This window comes from Tympanuchus pallidicinctus, unplaced genomic scaffold (genome assembly GCF_026119805.1).
Source record: "Tympanuchus pallidicinctus isolate F22 unplaced genomic scaffold, pur_lepc_1.0 scaffold7, whole genome shotgun sequence".
NCBI classification, from domain to species: domain Eukaryota; kingdom Metazoa; phylum Chordata; class Aves; order Galliformes; family Phasianidae; genus Tympanuchus; species Tympanuchus pallidicinctus.
Window position 1 is genome coordinate 22,644,344 of NW_026294791.1, and position 6,415 is coordinate 22,650,758.

A 6,415-nucleotide genomic window follows, 5' to 3' on the forward strand; every position below is an offset into this window, starting at 1 on the left:
GGGAAGCCCTGGGCACCCCCAGCCTTAAGGTACAACCTTCGTGCCCAGGCTCAGCCCAGTTTCTGCCTTCCCCCAGTGTTGTTGGGCTGCCACTCACTAAATCCCAGTGCTAGGAGTAAGCCTGCTTTCATCTGAGGGGTGTTCAAAGAAGCTTTGGGTGAATTGCTCAAGAAACATGCAGCTGTAGTACATAGGGACATGGTCATGGAGCAATATTGGTGGTAGGTGGATGGTTGGACTGGATGATCATAGAAGTCTTTTCCAGTCTGAATTATTCTATGGATCTACAATATTGCCAGCACAGGGAGACTGTCATTCCCCTGCAAGAGCAAAGGGCAGCAGAGGTGCCCATGGGAGTTCCAGATAATATATTAACCATCACAAAGGATCTGTGTGAATTCCTTGTTGTAAACCAAAGGGCATGAATGGACCTTCTGTACTGGTAGCCTTGGAGGGAGCAAATCCTTGAGATCACACCTGCTGTGAGCGGAACTCCATAGCAGCACCAGGAGTTCCCCTTATCCCTCTGTGTGGCAGAGGTAGGGCTTAGCCATAGGACAGGAGTCTAGCCCTTTTTGCCACCATATTCCCTGCCTTGGTTAGGTCAGCAGATCACAATGATATTAATCCAATAAAAGAAAACCAGCCATGGGATTCAGTTCAGGAGATGAGGCTTCAATGGCTTATTTCCATGTCCTTGAGCTGAAGTGCAAAGACAATGCCAGTTTTGTCTGTTTAACATCTTAATTTTAAAAAAGTATCTTTTTAATTGCTTTTCTCCACATGCGATTTCTTTATCGTGTTTGCAGAAATAAGCTAAAACTGACACGGAAGGGAGCTGAAAGGTTTGCAGTGCTGGTGATGAGAGAGCTCGGCGTGTGCCTGTACCCATGGAGGTGATGGGGACAAGCAATTTAAGCTCTGCACATCTTCAGGGATCATACCTGCACTAGAGGCATGAAGCAGACAGACCTCCTCCCCTGCTTTTGTGAAGGGCTTCTGCGCAGCTTCTTCTTCTGTCTTTGGTTCTTCATCCCTACCTTGGCTCCAAGGATTTGTCCATCCATCCATTTGCCCATTTTGGACACCCTGCTCACATGTTGCTGGGCGTATTGAGGGCTTAGGAGGATGACACAAGATTTCATAGAGGTTGAAAGAGACCTCTCAGAACCCCAAGTGCAATCCCAACCCAGCCTCCCCCCATGCCAACTGGCCACGTCCCTCAGTGCCACACCTGCACAGCTCCAAGGACAGTGACCCCACCACCTCCCTGAGCATTCATGCTGTACACAGTAAATGTGTGTGTGCTGCAGCCCTGGGAGCTCCTCACACGTCTCAGCACCTCCTGGATAGCCAACAGCACTTACACACAAAGTGCTCACTGCATTTCCAGGAAATTTGCTCAATTGTCAGTGCTGGACGTTGAGATGTCTTTATCGGCCACTGCAAAGAGCTCTTTAATAGCGCACATCATCACCTCCCCGCATAGGTACTTAAAGTCTGCGATCAGGTTTCTCTCAGCCGGCTCTATAATAAGCTAAACGGGCTGAGCTCCCTAAACCACCGCTGCTGTAAGGATGGTGAAAGAGCTTATTGTCACAGAGATAGGGATCAGAGAGCAGGGCTGAGCAGAAGTGATGCTAGCCTGGTTGCTTACACAAAGTGGAGCTCGGCACTGGGCTGCCCACTGCTCCCATCCCATTCTCTCCTCCTTTGCCTTAATTTTTCATTCCATTCTATTCTCAGGGTTACACAGTTTTTTCTACAATCAAGGGCCTGGGACAGTCATTAGCGTGTGAAATGAGGAATGCATGCATCAGTAACTATGGCAACGCCGGGAGAACACCAGCCTCCTTCAAACACCAGGAATTAAGCTACATGGAAATGTTGAAGTCGGAGAGATCCTATCAGCTGATAGCTTAACACGCATTAAAAAAAATAAAAGTAAGGTCTGATTTGGCACACGGGGTGCCTCTGCCAGCTCTCTGAGCCTGGGGACCAACAAGACAAGGGCAGGATGCCCCTGCTCTCCTTCCCCTGCTTTTGACTTCCATAGAGATCAGGCTTTTCTAGGAACAGGACGATGCTGTATTGCAGCTCACAGCACAGCGATGCTCTGCAGCATGGGGTTCAGACAAGGGATGCCTGGAGCAGCATCCATAATTAATGCTGGAGAAACAACACTGCCAGCTTGGGCTGCCTCCCTGCTAAACACTCTGCTGTTATCGGCTGCAGCTGTGCTTCCAGCTGTGGGCCCGTGCATGCACAGGTAGGGTCTGCATGGTGGGCATGAGGGGAGCAAGAATATGGCTTGTAAGAATGGCCTGGAGTTCCAAGCAATCCAGCTATAACTCATGTATTTCAGCTGAAAAATAATTGGGAAATTGCTTTGGGATGAAAACAAAGATTCATTTTGAACCCTTGAGATGCAGTGCCCATGGCCTCTTCATTCTGCACATCAGAAGGATGGCACTGTGCACACGGAGTGTGATTGAAAAGGCACTTAGCATGAGCCTGAAACCTTGACCCAAATCCAAATTAAATGCTTTTCTGGCAGAAGAGGCTTATTTTAGATGGGTTCTTACCCTCACCAAGAGTACCTTGTCCCCTGCAAATTATCTGCAAGCTGTACATTTATTATGCAGATAGTAAAAGCAGCTTTTCCAAATAGCATGGAAATACTTTCCCTATTTTGTGCTCTTAGAGAGACAAGATGCATTTCCTTTCCACAAACATCCTGCAAGGATAAGCTGATATTCTTTAGCATTCACAAATGAAAGGGCCATAAATACTGAAACAGCAAACTGGCCTGAAACATTTGCGGTCCCACTGCAGACACGTTCCATGCCGTTCATCCCGTTTGTTGAGGATGTTGCATGGGTCAGCTTGGGAGACTCTCAAGTCCTACCCTGGATGTCTTCAAGTTGGATATTAGGAAATATTACTTCTCTATAAGAACAGTCAGGCACTGGAACAGGCTGCCCATGAGTCACTGTACCTGGAGGTGTTAAAGAAGTGTGGAGAAGTGGTACTAAGGGACATGGCTTAGTGTAGAATTATTTTTGGTGGGGAGTTGGACAGTTGGACTAGATGGTCTTAGAGATCTTTTCCAGTCTTGGTGATTCTATGATTCATCCTCTCTTCCCAGGCTCTCTAAGGCTCAGGCAACTTGTGTCTTACAGCCACTGCTGGTGCCAAAGAGCACCTCTCCTCTACCAACACCATCCTTCATTCTCCTGCATCCCTTCCATCCCACATCCCCTCCATCCCACATCCCTCCATCCCACATCCCTCCATCCCATATCCCCTCCCTCTCACCCAGGCCACACTGCACACCTGAGCTGCCCCCATCTCTTCCTGCAGCAGGCTGGAGAGCTAAGTGTGGCTGGCAGGATTCTCTCCCTTTCAGGAGAAAATGATAAAAGACAAATTCTCCTTGGCCTGGCACCGGCTGCCTTTGAAGGCAGCTCTTTCCTGTTTCACAGTCTCCTTTGATGCCGCTGCTTTGATTTGTGCTGCAGAGGCTTTATGGAGCCCTGGCACTCCCTTGGACAGGAGAGATGGGTGTTTCAGTGCCTGTGGTACCCAGCACTGCATCCCTGAAGGATCAGCTCTGGATTCAGGCCAGTGCTTAATGCTGTGCTTTGCTCATCTGAAGCCTTCCCCATGGGAAAGCAGAGCAGAGCTGCAATGGGGCCAGGACAGATTCTAGTTCTGGTGCGGTGCCACCAGAATTACATCCGTCAGTGATGCCATCCTATTTCCAAGTACTCTGAGATCTCTCTGTGAGCTTATTTTCAGTCTGTGCACTGCACACATCTGTGCTGTGTGTGTATTAATCAGACTGATGGGTGACACCGAGGCAGGCGCCTGTGTGTGAGTGTATTATGCCAACACATTTACTTGTATCAATCAAGCCTTTAAGTAGATGGGAACACACCAGCACCAATTTGATGGCACTGAGTTCCCATTAAGATGAGCAGACTGGGATTCACGCTGCTTTCATCCCCAGCAGCTTCCTCCACAAGACATGGGCTGCACAGCAGCTCTGTGAGGCTGTGCCATGCCAGGGCTGTCTGCCTGCATTTTCCTCACTGCTGTGCCACAAACCCCCAAACGCTTTCCATCACCTCCCTCACCCTGGCAATTACCGCCTGCCAAAGGAGCAGTGCTTCCACACAGGGCACCTCGGGGCAGAGCAGCTGTGAGCACACAGGCTGTGAGCTCTGCAGCATCAGCACCTCTGCCTGCCCATCGGGGTGGGCTGCGCTCTGTGTTTCCCTGTAGCAGAGCTCCCAGTGCCCCCGCAACGCTCAGGAGAGCAAAGCGTAATGAAGGGAGGGACGTGCTGCAGATGGCACTGCTGGGAGCCGGGCTTCCCTCCCTGCCATGCTCTCATTGCTGGGGGCACAGTCACGTTGGTCTGGTGACGGATGGAATTAGCTCCAATGTGAAAGGGGAAATACAAAGCTGTTCACCAACGAGACAGCTGCAGAGGCGCGGGGCCCGGGGCGACGATGCTCTGCACCTTGTTCTGCTCTTGCGCTTTTCACGAGCAGCTCCGTTTTAATTAGCTGGGACGCGGTTCTAAGTCAACTCTAAATGATACTATCAAACTAATAGCGTGCGATCACACGGCAGCCTCAGCTGGGCTGGGATCTGCCGCTGGCTGCCATGGGAACTGTGAATTTCGCAGCGCCGCTTTGTACATCCCCACGGGAAAGAAGGAAATGTGGCAAATCCCAACATTCCCCATGCTTTGTGGGGCTCCGAGGACATGCTTTCCCCTGAGAGCCATCCAATGGGGCTGAATCAGGCAGTGTGTGCCATGCTGGTTCTGTTCCCAGAACAAACCCCCTCTGTCCCCAGCACAGGAAATGGTGCCATTGGATATGGCCATGCCATAGCTTCTGCCCCACCACAATGCACCTCTGTGCAACCTGGGGCAGGAGAGTCCTGTGTCAGCCGTGGCACTGGGGGCTGCCCCCTCCTGCCCATGCTCTGCAGGCAAAGGATTGAGCATGAAATCCCAAACCCCCATTGAGATCTCCTCCAATCAGCCCCCGCTGCTCTGATTTTTTTTACACGGGACTAATTTTTTAATCAGCGCAATGTAGGACATGATCAGAGGCAATCAAAGGCTGGCAGGCTAATTAGTGTCAATCAGCGTGGTTTATGGGTATTGGCCCTATCAATCAAACCCCACATTGTGTGTCAATGAGATCGCTTTCACTTCTCAAAGCTCACACTGTACAGAGCTTTCCCTTCCCGCGATGCTCACCAAAATAGCACAAGCCCTTCACAAGGCAGATAAAGGACATATTGCAAAGTTCCATCGGCGCTGACAATTAAAGAGCAAGGCTGTGCTGGTCCCACTTGGCACTGCAGCAGATTAAGCACCGAGCTGCATGCTGTGCTCTGAGTGCCTGCCTGGAGCATCCCGGTCCCTGGGTGCTGTGCTGCTGGGAATATGCTTTGCAAGCACCCAGCAGGGCTCACCCCAAATCCCAATGCTTTCCTGTGGCTCGTGGGTTCACTGCTGCATTTGGCTTTCCCTGAGCTTTTTTCATTAAATGGCCCAAATCCAGCTACCGTAATGCCTCAAGCAAGTCAAGGCTTTCAGCTAGCTGCCTTTAAGGTAATTACTGTAGAACTTCATTATTTTGGCCATACACTTGGCTTTGATTTGTGGGCGTCGTAAAAGGGAATGTGAGATAGAAGCATGCTCCATCAGGCAGAGACCCTGGGAAGAGGTGCAGGGGGCAAAGAGGCTCTTGCAAGCACAGCCAGCTGCTGGCTTATCCCATCAGAGCCAAGCAGAGGTGGCACAGGCACCAGGGTACCCCTGCACTGTGCTCCTGGCAGAAAATGTTTGTTTCATTGGCTGCTCTGTGCCTGGGATCTGCTGCTTCTTGCTGTGTGGATCAGGGCCCTGTCCTGTAGGCATCATGGGCTCCCTGCCTCTGAAAGAGACAGGAATATTCGGCAGCCTCATCAAATATGTTTCAGCTGGCAGGGCTCTAAGTGGTCACTATTCCGTTTAGATCTTTGATTGGTGAGCTCGTAATATTAAACTTCAGAGCTGTATAATTTTATTCTTCCTGAGCAGCAGGCAGTGCTTTGCCACAGCCATGGGACGGAGCTGCCCAAAGGAGCACAGTGCTCTGAGTTCAGCTCTGGCTATGGAAATTTATTGGCTTCCCTTTCCATTGCTGCAGTTCATCAACAGCCCCAGCATGCAGATCACAGCCATGTGAGGGAGCAGAGCCCGCTGTTATCTTCCCACTGCAAACCCGAATACTGATGCTACGGGGGTAGAACCTTTGCCCAGTTATTGCTTGAAGAGACACATTTTTTCTAAGCAAATGCTTAATTGCTCCTCATTGGACACTGGTCACGGGGCATTAGGCATCCA